Genomic DNA, 14,504 nt, shown 5'->3' with positions numbered 1-14,504 from the left:
TTCCCTATGGTTGATGGCATTCTGACTATAGAATAACCAATGAGTATGTAAGAAACTAAAATACAGATAAAGCTTACCACAACCACCAGTCCCCCCTCAATAAAAATAAATAACTCATTGATATGGGTATCTGAACAGGACAATTTTAGCAGTGGTCCAATATCACAGAAGAACTGAGGAATTTTGTTATCCTTACAGAAGGATAATTGAACCAATAAGATGGTGTGTATCTGTGCACTCAAGATTGCAAAGATCCAGGAGGTGGCCACCAGACGAGCACAGAATTTGGGAGTCATAATGGATAAGTAGGACAAAGGAAGGCAGATGGCCACAAAACGGTCATAAGACATAATAGGGAGAAGTAATGTTTCCATCCCTGAAAAACAGATAAATAGGTACATTTGAATCATGCAGTTATTAAATGAGATAGTAGAATTTCCTGTCTGGATGTCTACAAGCATTTTGGGAACAGTAGTGGAAGACAAACAAAGGTCAATCAGGGATAAATTGCTAAGGAAATAATACATAGGGGAGTGAAAGCAAACATTTGATATACTTGTTAGGATTATGAGAAGGTTTCCCACCATGGTGGTCAGGTAAATGCAGAGAAGCAGGAAAAACAGGAGTGGCTGTTTGGCTGGATCACCAGAAAACCCCATAAGGATGAACTCAAAAAGGTGCTTTGGTTTAGTGTCTTCATAAATTCCATCATCTGTATGTAACTCTTGTGATAAATATAGTAGTATGAAGTTCATCAAACAGAATTAATCAGGTCATCAATCCATGGGAGGTGTTCACTCTGAAAATATCATAAGAAAGTTTTATTTGAGGGTATGGTGTGGTCATGGTTTCTCATCATCAAGTTGGTGAAAAATTAATTTTATTTTCTATTAACATTTTATCACATTCAAACTGAGCTCTTAAATACATTATCTAATTTATTTTAATTTATGTCACTTGGAAATATTATCCAATTGTACTGAAGAAGAAATGGAGACATAGAGTTTAAGACTTGTTCATGATCATAAAGATATAAATAAGTGGAAATGATATTTCAACACAGTTTTCCTGACTAAATGTTCTTTTTCAATTCACAAGGGGCTTAAATTTCACCATGAAAATGTGAAACATAAAAGTATTTAAGCCTGGTTGCTTTTGTACTTATATCAAAAGTAAGAGTTATGATCTCTATTCAATTTTCTTTTTACTTTACTATCTCCAGAAGACTCATTCTAGATTATTTTACATCTGGTCTCAGAGTCTATTGTCTTTATCATAACAATTAAACCATAACAATGTAGTCACCCCTTAATGTATGTTTCTCTCATTAACCTGCAAGACACTGGATAATAAAGTCTATGTCATGTCTACTTTTGTATGTCAGTGTTTTAAAAGACATTGGCTTATGATAGAACTAAATAACATAGGCTTAATGCAATAATTAGATGAATAATTCTTAAAACAGAATAATTTGTGAAACTATAGCTATATTTTCCATTTTCAGAAAAGAATTAGTAAGTAATTCATAAAAAAATACATTGGAATAATACACAAACTTTGGTTCTCTCCATTTCTGGGAGTAAATCCATACCAGACAATTATTAATTAGCAAATAAATGACTTAAATATATCAATAAAAAATACATAATTCCATGTGAAAAAACATGGAGAGAAAAGACTTCAAAGATTATTAGCCCTGTAGCTCTGAAATAAAAATCTCTTATTGATAGTTTTCTGATTCACAGAATATCAAATAAAACAGCTACTTTAATTATCGCAATAATTATACAGAGTGAGTATGAAGATCAGACATCTTGCCATTTGTGTTATTTAGGTCACCTGTGCCTACCTTGTTGAAGGTTTCTACTACTTCTTACAGTTGAATGAGAGGTTTATTTTTTGAGTCGACTTAATGCTCTTGGAGTGGATAGAAGTTTAGTTTGCAATTTGTAATATATCAGTTCCAAGAAGCATTAAAGTGTGTGGATTTTTGAGATATAATTTTGTCAAGAGACCTCTTACAAAAAACAAATGTAAGCAGAACGTCAGTTTTTTCTCACATCATCCTTTCAAAAATTTATATATTTTTGAAATATATCAGGGGTATTTGGAGGCCTTAGAGCTAACATGTCTTTGGAAATTACAATAATTTGTCTTATATTTATTGATACAAAGGGATTTTCCAAACATAGACAATTGTATGGTTCTGTTGAAACACAAGTAACCTCTAAATGAAGAAAAACAAAGTACTGATTATTGAATCAATCATAAAAGAAGATAGAGTAAACTCCCATATTAAAGGTTAAAGAACTCAAACGTAGAACCTTAAAAGGATATTATGTAAAATCAGTACCGAAGGAGTCCATGAAAATAACTATAATTCCTGAATATATTTATGGCTCAAATCAATTGTGTTTGTTTCAGTTATCAGGTCTTGGGTAGAGAAACTCTTGCTCAAATATCATGATCAATCCCTGGAATAGACAAAATATGTAATATTTATTACAGAGGATCATGTGTATAATATGCATATTTAGCAAATACATACTAGAACAAAATATTGTACGTGTTGCCTGCATAGTTGTGTTTCATGAAATAAACATATTTTTCGAAATGTTGAATTTACCATATAAATTAAGTTGATATTGTTTACATGTTTTGTAGTCTTATTAGCGTAAAATCAATGAGTAGTTTATCTCATATTACAAAAAAAAGAAATTCAGAAATGTGTAAGTCATATACATTTAAATATTTTTACAATAGCTTTGTCTACACTTATAGAAGTAGACTGTTAGAAAAGCTTTTATTTAAACATTCTTTAAAAATGAAAACTGCCACCCATAACTATAGTTTTCAGATACTAAATAGTATCAATACCTCTAAGCCTTGTTAGAATTTGTGTAGACATCTGTGTACAAACATCTAGAATAAAAAAAAAACACAAAATATCTAAAGTCAAGTTCTACAGTGGCAGGAGAATTCTCATTCTATAAATTCTAAAGTTCCCCACATAGAGATTATATGCATCATATGCAGTCAGCGAAGGGGACATTTGTAAAAAGCTGAAATAACTCACCTAAATTAATGTGATATTTTTGGATGCTTTTCATTGCTTTCATTTCTGATTCATTTCATCAATAAATGGGTTGAATAGATCCACCAGTTTACTCTTCTGTGGCACTGATAAAGCTTGCCCATGATGAATTGATAGTGAACATAATAATGTAACTGAAGAATGTGGGACTAAATGAGGTAAGGAAGCACAGAGAACATTTACATGTTCTTAGGGAGCTTCCAGGACAGTCTGTTCAATTCCCCATGAGAAAGGGATACCAAGCAGATATTTAATCTCGGTTGTGTGCCCCAGAGACATTTTCTCTAGAGGACAATGAAGATTTATAATTTTATTCCTTCCTTGTGTTATATTCACAGTAATCCAACTATAGAGGTTTTCACCATAGAGATTGGGAAATTGTTAAATTTCCCAAGAGTTTCAATTAAAATATTCTCTAATGCATAATATCAGATATAAAATGATAGTAATATCACCTGATGGTCAGAACTCTACTAGATATAATTTGTCCCCTTATGAGTAAATAAATGCCCTCTAACCAAATTGAGTTCTGTTATTGTTTTTCCTCTTTTCTAGCATGCTCTAGTTTGACATGGCATATTTAAGAGTATTTCTACCCTTTATGACATTTATTTCTTCCCTTATGAAGTTGTTTACATTTGGGCTAAAAAGCTCTGCAATAAAGACTACATATATTGTTTATACCAGAGCTTCCAAGACTTTGTAGAAAAGTAGAAAATTATCCTCTATTAAAGTGTGTGAAAATTTGGTAATAAATAATAAATATTGCATTGAAACTATGGAAATATAATGGAAAAAAACTGTATTTTGTAATGGATGGTATTTAAAGCTTGGAATTACTTGGGAACCACCCTTCCTTACTTATTACTTCATTTAAATGAAATTAGTGACTACTGGCATTATCAAGCAATATATTTTCAAATATTTCTACTTTGTCATTATTTCCATGTTTTTCTTTTAAACATCCTTTTTAGTTAATAACATTTAAAATTTATAAATTTATAATTGTTATAGTTTTGTGTTCTCCCATGGGCAACATTGAGGGTGATTTTCTCAATATTTTACATGTCACCATTTACAAATTATTGTTGAGGATAGATCTTAAACCAGATAGAATTGTAAAATAATTTAATGTTTACATATATGTATTTGGCAATTGACATATTTACTAGTATTGTGAAAGCTTTATCAAGCTATAATTAACATACAACATTGAGCAACTTTAAGGTGTACAACATATTGACCTGATATATGTATATATTACAAAATGATTTCCATAGTAAAGTTAGTTCTTATGTCTGTCACATCATAAAATTACATTTGTTGTCTGTGTGGCAAGAACATTTTAGATTTACTCCCAGTAGCTTTCCAATATATAAGACTTTTGTTAACTATAGTCACTGTGCTATGTATTAGGTCCCCAGCACTTATTTATATTATAACTGGGAGTCTGTACCTTTTGACCAGCATCTCCCATTTACTCCAACCTCCCAGCTCTGGGCAACCAGCATTTTGCACTCTGTATCTATGAGCTCAGCATTTTATGATTCTACTTATAAGTGTTAAATCCACAATTCAACCAAGTAAATTTAAAATTTTATTTGGCTTTATTAAATGATTCGTGAATTGAGTGGCATCCCATCTAGCAAGTAGAGGGCAGCTCCAAATGTCTACCAAAAGGGAAAGACTAAAGGTTTGGCAAAAAAAGTCATAAACAGAAAAGAAAAAAGAAAAGAAAAAGAAAAGATTATTAGGTGATCTTACCTTCATTTTGGAATAGTTTGTCTTAATAGGTGGATTATCTGATCTTATGGGGGACAGAAAAGGTCTGTATGGGGGATAGAAAAGGTCAAGAGACCTCCTACAAAAAACAAATGTAACCAGAACATCAGTTTTTTTCTCACATCATCCTGGGTATATAAATTTATATATATATATATATATATATATATATATATATATATATATATATATTTTGAAATATATCAGGGGTATTAGAAATTGTCATTATATTCATTATGAGCCCCAGTTTGGAGACTTGGCTGAAGTAATACCATTTGGGACCTTGCGTGTGTGTATGTATGAGTTCATTCAATATTTATCTTCCACATTTACCTTACTTACTACACTTAGAATACCCTCCAGGTTTATCCATCTTATTGCAAATGGCAGGATTTCCTTCTTTTTAGGAATAACAATATATATCTATATGGATATATATAGATGTCTATGTATATCACATATCATAATGGATCTTATGTTGTTTTTTATGTTTGTTTATGTTTTGTTTTGTTTTTGTTCAGGTATGTTTTGTTTATGTTTTAGGTATTGTTTATGTTTTATTTTGACTATAGTGAATAACACTACAATGAACATGAACATGGAAATATATCTTCAAAATAGTGTTAGTAGTTATATACACTTTTCTTTTGTAACCTTGCTATCTCTTGCTATCTCCTGTCTTAATTTAGAGATATTCCAATAATTGTGAGGTATTATAAATTGTTTTTATTTTATTTGCATTTCGCTGATGATTAGTGATGTTAAGCATCTTTTTATTTGCCTGTTTGCCAGTGTATGCCTCTTTTTAAACAATTCCTAACTTCTTTGACCATTTTTTCAATCGGATTGTCTTTTTTTTTTTTGCTATTAAGTTGCTTAAGAGTCCTATATATTATGGATATTAACCTCACATCAGATAGATGGAATGTACATATTTTCTCCCATTATGTATGGTGCATTTAAATTCTTGATGGTGATTGCTTCTTTTGCTGGGTAGATGCTTTTAAATTTGATAGAGTGCCACTTATTTAATTTTTTGTAGCCTTTGCCTTATGCATCATAGCCAAAAAATCATTGCTAAGACCAATGTCAAGGTGCATTTTTTCTAATTTTTTATTAGCTTTATGGCTTTCAGTCTTACGTCCATACTTTTCATACAATTTCTGTTGTTTTTAATGAATGGTGTAAGATAGGGGTAACATTATTTTTGCATGTGAACACCCAACTTTCCCAACATCATTTGTTGGAGAAGATATCCGTTTTTCTATTGAATACCCTTGGACACTTTGCCAACTTCTATTTATTTATTTTTTATGTGTATTTATCTACTTTGAGAGAGGAAGAGCATGGGAGGGGCAGAGAGAGACGGAGAGGGATTCACAAGCAGTCTCCACATTGTCAGCTCATAGCTCTGTGGGGCTCAAACTCACAAACCATCAGTTCATAACCTGAGTTGAAATCAAGAGTTAGATGCTTAGTCAACTGAGCTACCTATGTGATCCTCCTTTGTCAGATTTTAATTGAATGCATAAGCATGGATTTATTTGTAGTTTCTTGATTGTAGGTTCTATTGCTTCATAGTTTTCTTTTTATGTTAATATCATATTGTTTTGATTGGTATAGCTTCATAATGCAATTTGAAATCAGGTTGTGTGATGCCTCCAGGTTTGTTCTTCTGTCTCATAATTGCTTTGCCTCTTTGGATCTTCTTGTGGTTCTATATGAATTTCAGATTTTTTTTTCCATTTCTGTGAAAAATGCCATTGGAATTTTGGTAAAGATTGCATGGAATCTATAGATGTTCTGGATAGTTTGGAAATTTAATGATGTTCATAATTTGCAATTAATTTTTCCAGTGAGCATGGAATATCTTTTCATTTCTGTCTTCTTCAATTACCTTAATTAATGTTTTATAATTTTAGTGTATAGATATTTTATCTTTTTTTATTTCTTAGTGTTTTATTGTGTCTGATGCTATTATGCATGGGATTGCTTTATTTTTATATATTTCATTGTTAGTACAGAAACATGACTAAATCTGTGTTTATTTTGTATCATGTTAATTTATTAAATTTCTTTATTGTTCTAGTAGTTTTTCATGGAATTTGTAGTTTTCCCTCATGTAAAATAATGTCATCCACAAACAGGGACAATTTTACAATCGGGATGCATTTTGTTTGTTTGTTTTGTTTGCCTGGTTGCTTTGGCTAGAGTATTCAGCACTATGTTGAAAAGAAGTGGGGAGTGAAGTCACTATTTTGTTCCTGAAATTAGGGAAAATCTTTCATCCTTTTACCTTTTACCTTTTACCTTTGATGTCAGTTGTGGGCTTGTGACAATAGATTTTATTTTCTTGATTCATCTTGCTTCTATACCCAATTTGTTGAAGATTTGTATCATGAAAGATATCTTATATTGTCAAATGCTATTTCTACATGTACTGAGATGACATAATTTTTATCGTTAGTTTCTTATCATGGTATATCGTGTTTATTAATTGGCATATGCTGAACCATCTTTGCATAACAGGAATAAATCCTATGTGGTCAAGCTATATATTTCTATAAATATGTTGTTGAATTGTGTTTGTTAATGTTTTGTTTAGACTATTTGTATCTACATTTATCTGGAATATTGACCTTAAATTTATTTTCTTTTAGAGTCCTTATCTAGTTTTGGTATCTTAAAAATGGCCTTGTAAAATGAATTTGGAAGTGTACCTTCCTCTTCAGTTTTTCAGAATAATTTGAGATTTTTGGCATTAACCCTTCAATGTTTGTTAGAATTCACCATTGAAACCATTTGGTCATGCCCTCCCCCCACCCCGGCCTTGGGAGGTTTTTGATTAATGATTTAGTATTCCTGTCATTGCTTTGTTCATATTTTCTATTTCTTCATGAGTCATAGATGATAAGTCATGTTTCTAGGAATTTATATATTTCATCTAGATTATCCAGTCATTTGGTGTATAAATTATTTTGGTAGTCTACTATAATTCTTTTAATTCTAAATTATCATTTTTATGTCTTCTCTATCATTTTTATTTTATTTATTTGTATTGTCTCCCTTTTTTCTTTCCTTCAGCTAATTTTTTTCTGTTTTGTTTTCATTTTTAAAAGGCAACTCTTTGTTTCATTGATATTTTTATTTTGTTTCTAGTACTTTATTTGTGATCTATATAATATCTTTAAACGTTTATTTTTATAAATTTGGGCTTTGGTCTCTTTTAATTATTTCTTTAAAGAGTAAGCATAGTTGTTTATTTGAGATTTTTACCTTAATTTAGGTGTTTCATAATAGACTTTTCTCTTAGCACTACTTTAGCAGAATTTCATACCTATTTATATATGGTGCTTTAATTGGTTGGTCAGTAGTAAGTTGTCTAGTTTATGAATTTTTTATGAAGTTTTCAGGCTTCCTCTTGTTATTTCTTTCTAGTTGACTACCATTGTGATTGAAACAATATACTTTTTATTATTTTAATATTTTTAAATTTGCTAAGACTTGTTTTATGAGCTAATATGTTATCTATCCTAGAGGATGTACCATGTGACCTTCGGAAGAATGTATATTCTGATGCAGTTGAATAAAAAGTTCTATACATGTATGTTATGCTTGTTTGGTTTAAAATATAGTCTTAGTCCAATTTTTCCTTATTGACTTTTCTGTCTGTATGATTTATTCATTGTTGAATTGGGGTATTAAGTTTTCTATACTTATGGGTCTATTTTTCCATTTAGATCTGTTATTGTTGACTTAATATATGTAGATGCTCTGATGTTGGGTCTGTATATATTTACAATTATTATATTCTCTTGATTTATTGATCTCTTTGTCATTACATAATAACCTTACTTTTATTTTACTGAAGATTTTGACCGAACGTGTACTTTGTCTGATGCAACAATAGCTAGCCTTGCTGCCTTTTGTTTTCCATTCATATGGAACATTTCTTCCATCCTTTCACTATGAATCTACATTTTCCTTAAAATTAATGTGCTCTGTGGACAGCATATAGCTGGGGCCCTTTTTTTTCTCTCCCCCCCACTTTTTTTAAGTTCATCCACTTTATGCCTTTTAATTGGATAATTTTTTCAATTTATTTTAAAAGGCATTACTGATAGAAAAAAACTTATTAATGCAATCTATTACGTTCTGGAAAATGATTTTAGTACCATGGTGGGGCAAATTATTCTTTTCTAGCCCTTTTTTTTATACAACTAACTTGACATCCATTACCAAACAAATGCGTCTCTGCACTTTATACCAAGAGACCTGAGACATTTCTAATTTTCCTGTGCAGCCCCCCAAAAACAATATCTCAATTAGGGCTGCAGATACAAAGGAGGTCGGGAAGCTGCTTTAGTCCCTTCTACTATAATTACACAAGGAAAGAGTAGAATGGCATATTCAAAGTGTTGAAAAGCAAAAATTGGCAACCAACAATACCATGCCAAGAAAGATTATCCTTCAGATATGTAGGAAGAATAAAGTTTCTTAAGCAAACAAAATATAACAAAATTCACCACCACTAGATCTTCCTTGCAAGGTCTCAATGAACTAGAAAAGAAAAAAATAAGCTAAAAAAAAGCAAAAAAAAAGGGGAAATAATAAAGATATGAGCAGAAATAAATAAGCTCAAAACAGTAATGAAAAATGATTAGTACAACTAAGAGTTCATCTTTCAAGAATGTAAACAAAATTAAGAAAGCTTTACATAGGCTAAGAAAAAAATTGAGAATCCTCAATAAATAAAATTATAACTGTAGAAAAAGACTTTACATCTAATATGACAGAAATTCATAAGATCATAAGAGATTACTATGAATAATTATATACCTACAATTTATACATACAACCTAGCAGGACAGAATCATGAAGAAACATAAAATCTAAACATCAATTAGTAGGAAAGAATTAAAAACAGTAAAGAAGAAACAAACACTCCCAACACAGAAAACAACCCAGATCAGATGGCTTCACTGGTATATTCTACCAAACATTTACCAAAGAATTAATACCTATCCTGCTCAAATTCTTCCAAAAATTGAAGAGGTGGAAACACTTTCAGAAAGTCTTTTTACAAGGCCAGCATTACACTGATACTAATGATAGATAAGAGCATTACAAAGTAGAAAACTATACACCAATATCACTGCACATATTAATGTAAACATTTTCAACAGAATATTTCCAAACTTAATTCAAGAATCAATTTAAAAATGTTCACTTTGGCCATTTGGGATTTATCTCTGTGATGCGGGAATGGGTCAACATATTCAAATAAAATGCAACCTTTTACATCAATAAAATGAAAGATAAAAATCACTTGATCATCACAATAGATGCAGAAAAGCATTTGACACATACAATATTCTTTCATGATAAAAAACCCTCTACAGACTGGGTATAGAACAAACATACATTACCCTAATAAAGGTTATCTACATCCAACTGCAACAGGCTTTATACACAATGGTGAAAAAATTGAAAGTGTATCTTCTAAGATCAGAAACAAGACAATGATGCTCACTTTCACTACTCTTATTCTATATAATACTCCAAGTTCGAGCTAGAAAAAATTAGACAACACAAAGAAATAAAAGGCAACTGATTCTGAAAAGTACAATTAAAATTGTCAGTAATTGTAGTTGATATCATTTTGTATATAGAAAATCTCAACAACTGAACAAAGATACTATTGGAACTAATGAACGATTTCAATAAAACTATAGAATATAAAATCAATATCAGAAATCAGTTTAATTTCTACACATTTATTTATGTATATATATACATGCATATGTATATATATATGTATATGTGTGTGTATATATATATATAGAATACAACATATAGGAATAAATTAAGGCAAGGAATTAAAGATATGTACAAGGAAAAATGCATGCCTTTTTTGAAGAAAATCAAACAAGACACAAACAAATGAAAATACATCTAGTGTGCTATGATTGGAAGAATTCATAGTGTTAAAATGCCCATACTTCACAAAGTCATCTATAGATTCAATGCAATTCTTATCCAAATTCCAATGGCATTATTCACAGACATAGAAATAGCAAAAGATCTAAAATTTGTAAGAATTGCGAGAGCAAATAACCAAAGCAAACCTAAGAAAGAACAAAGCTAGAGATATTTCACTTCCTGGTTTCAAACTATATTATGAAGCTATAGTAATAAAATAGTATGTTATTGGCACAAAAAAATAAACACACAACAATGGAAGCAAATGGACAGCACATAATTAAACACCCACATGTATGATCAACTAATATTTATTAAGGTAGTCACCAGTCACACCTGGTGAAAATATGGAAAATAAAAAGAGAGGGAAAGAATAGTTTATTTAACAAAAGTTTGGAAAACTGGATACATACATGCAGAATAATGATGTTAGACCCACCTCTCATGTCACTCACAAAAAGATAATTCAAAACGATCAAAGACTTAAACACAAGATATGATACCATAAAACTAGAAGAAAACATTAAGATATGGCACCTCACCAATGGTCTTGGCAATGGTGTTTTGGAAATGACACTGAAAGCAGGAAAAACAAAAGTAAAAATTAACAAATAGGAATCAAATATACTTAAAATCTTCACAGCAAATGAAACCGTCAAAGAAAAAAATGAAAAAGCAACCTACAAAATGAGAAAAGTTTTACTAACCCAATATTAAATAAGGGGTAAGTATCCAAAATATATAAACAACTCATAAAATCAAATAAAGGAAATAATTTTCTTACAAAATGGTCAGAGGAACTGTGTAGACAGAGAGAGTGAGAGAGGGAGGAGAAAATCGGGGAACACACCTGGAGAACATTTCCTCAAAACATTGTTCTGGAAAAAGACAGGGGCTACATTTTGAGAGTTCTTGCAATCAGTGAGGATTAAAATCTGGAGTCCTAATTGTCAGTGGCCTTGGCTGTGATAGATCCCAAAGGCACTGTCCTCCTCTTAGAGAGAAGGCAAGCAAACAACCCAGTGGCAGATGGTGTGGAAACAGCAATCTGAAGAATGCCTGGTGCACACAGGTAGAGATTATTTGCTCTTTTTGGAGCACAGTTCTTAGAGGCAGCATTCAGAGACACCTTTCCAGAACAAAGGAGCTGGCTGGCACTATTTCCCTCCCATGCTCCTTAGCATAAAGACAGAGCTACTTGCAGAAAGCAGAGCAGCATCTATACTGGCTGCCTAACTAGTTTACACCAAGCTCCAGACCCCTTAATTCTGGTAGGACTGCCACTTTCAGTCAAGCTTGCATCAGTCCAGCACAGTGAGGCCATTCCCCACAAGATAAGCCTAAACTCCTACCCACACCACATCTACTGACCAGAGAGTTTTGCAGGGCCCCAGTTCCTCCTGGTAGGGATGATGACAAGTTTTATTTCACAAACAGACCAGAGCACACCAAGTAAAACTTGCCAAATTCAGGTCAGAGACCAAACACTGTCCATAGAAAGCAAGGAGAGCCTCTGCAGATAACTTGACTGAAGGATGGAGCAGCCAGAACAAAGTATCAGAATACACACAGCACGCACCAGAGACATTCCATGAAACCAAAGGGCATGGACATTACATGACCTCTTCTTCATAAAGCCATTACTTTCAGGAGCAGAAGACAAACTGGCATTTCTGACACACAGAAAATGGTAGAGATAAACAAAATGCGAAGAAGGAGAAATTTATCTTAAATGAAAGAACAAGATAAGGTAACAGTCAGAGAGCTAGGCCAAACAGATATAAATAACAATAGAAAGATAATAAGGTAAATATTCTATTATGGATGATTTAAAGCATTGATCATAATGATACTCACTGGGCTTGAGCAAAGAATAGAAGACATCGGTGACACACCATATAGTTAAAAGAGTTAAAAAAAATAAATCATTTGAAAATTCAATAAACAAATTGGAAAAAGGCTTGATGCAATGCATAGAGGGCTGGGGGGAGGAGAGGAATGGATTAGTGACCAAAAAGACAAAGGAATGGAAAAAAACTGAAAAAAATAAATAAAACAATAATGCAACACAAGAATAGACTTAGGGCAAAAAGTGACTCTATTAAACATAATAACATTTAACTATAGGAGTCTAAGAAGAAGAAAAAGAGAGAGGAAAAGGGGCAGAAAATGTGGTTAAGGAAACAATAGGTGAAAACTTCCACAATCTAGGGAAGGAAACACACATTCAGTTGCAGAAGGCACAGAGAAATTCCATTAAAAAAAAAAAGTAAGCCAACACTAAGATATATTGTTATAAAATTTGGAAAATGTGACAAATAAAAATCTTAATATAGTAAGGTGGGACAGTTTGAGCAAGACCAAGACAGAACCAAAGCCAGGCACAGGCAGGGGATATGGTCCCACCAAGAACCAAAGAAGACACTGAATGTATACTCAACGTCCGTCACCAGCAATAATCTAAGACAACACGACATGCTGGGCCTGGGTCAATGAGTCTCTGCAGCTGAATCTGACAAAGATCAAACAGTTGCACTCAGTAACTGCTTATCATCAGTTTATGGGCATGCTGTTCCTTGGCTCCATTGCCTTGAAGAAAGTGAAATTCCACACTAAGCTAGAACATGAATACATCCAGAACTTCAAAATACTACAAGCAGGTTTTAAGACAATTGGTATTGACAAAATAATCCCTGTGGACAAATTAGAAAAGGAAATTTTCAAGGCAATTTTGAATTTGTTCAGTGGTTCAAGAACTTTTTTGATGCAAACTATGATGGAAAAGACTATGACCCTATAGCTGCCAGACAAGGTGAGAAAACTTTAGTGGCTCACTCCCTTGTTGCTCCAGCTCTAAACAAACTGAAGAAACTTCTCAGCTCTACGAGTGCAGCTCCACAGAGGCCCTCTGTGACCCACAGAACTACTGCAACCCCTAAGGTTGACCTGGGTTTGGTGCTAAAGAATCTGGTGTGGGCAACTGGGATGATGAAACAGCTAATAGATGCAGCAGGTCAACGTGTTGAAACTTAATGTTGAAGACTTGGAGAAAGAGATTTCTATTTTGGGAATCTAAGGAACATTGAATTGATTTGCTAAAATAACAAGGGGGAAAACAACCCTGTACTGCAGCGTACCATGGGCAATCTCTATGCCACAGACAAAACTTTTGTGATAGCTGATGAAGGGGGCCCACAGGAGGAAGAAGAAGAGTGTTAACAGTCTGGACCAGCAGAGCAATATCCAAATTCTTCACTCCAAATCATATGCTTAACTGTAAAATATTTCCTTTTATTATTCTTAGGGGACACACTGATTTCTTTTCATGAGCAAAAAGTACCTCTTTTAAAGAACACTGCAGAAGTTTCACTCTTTTTCCAATGAGTTTGAGTTTAGGGGCTTTCATTTTATAGCAAGGCAGTATTAACATCCAGCTGTTTCACCTAGGCTGCAGCTCACAGAGGCTGACCATGGGGCTCCCCATGTGGATGCTGGTAACATTGATTGAGGAAGACATTGTTTTCAAACTTTTTTTAATGTTCATTTATTTTTGAGAGAGAGAGAGCACAATCAGGAGAGGTCAGAGAGAGAGGGAGACAGAGAATCAGAAACAGGCTTCAGGCTCTGAGTTGCTGCACAGAGCCCA

The 14,504-nt window shown here is 32.6% G+C and overlaps 1 pseudogene; it reads left to right on the top strand.

The window, feature by feature from the left end:
- Positions 1-219: 219 nt before the first annotated feature.
- On the top strand, positions 220-14,077 carry LOC122479083 (annotated as a pseudogene).
- The last annotated feature ends 427 nt before the right edge of the window (positions 14,078-14,504 follow it).

The sequence above is a fragment of the Prionailurus bengalensis genome, chromosome A1 (assembly GCF_016509475.1).
Source record: "Prionailurus bengalensis isolate Pbe53 chromosome A1, Fcat_Pben_1.1_paternal_pri, whole genome shotgun sequence".
Taxonomy (NCBI): domain Eukaryota; kingdom Metazoa; phylum Chordata; class Mammalia; order Carnivora; family Felidae; genus Prionailurus; species Prionailurus bengalensis.
The sequence above is the reverse complement of the archived record's forward strand: the minus strand, read 5'-3'. Positions and strand labels throughout refer to the sequence as shown.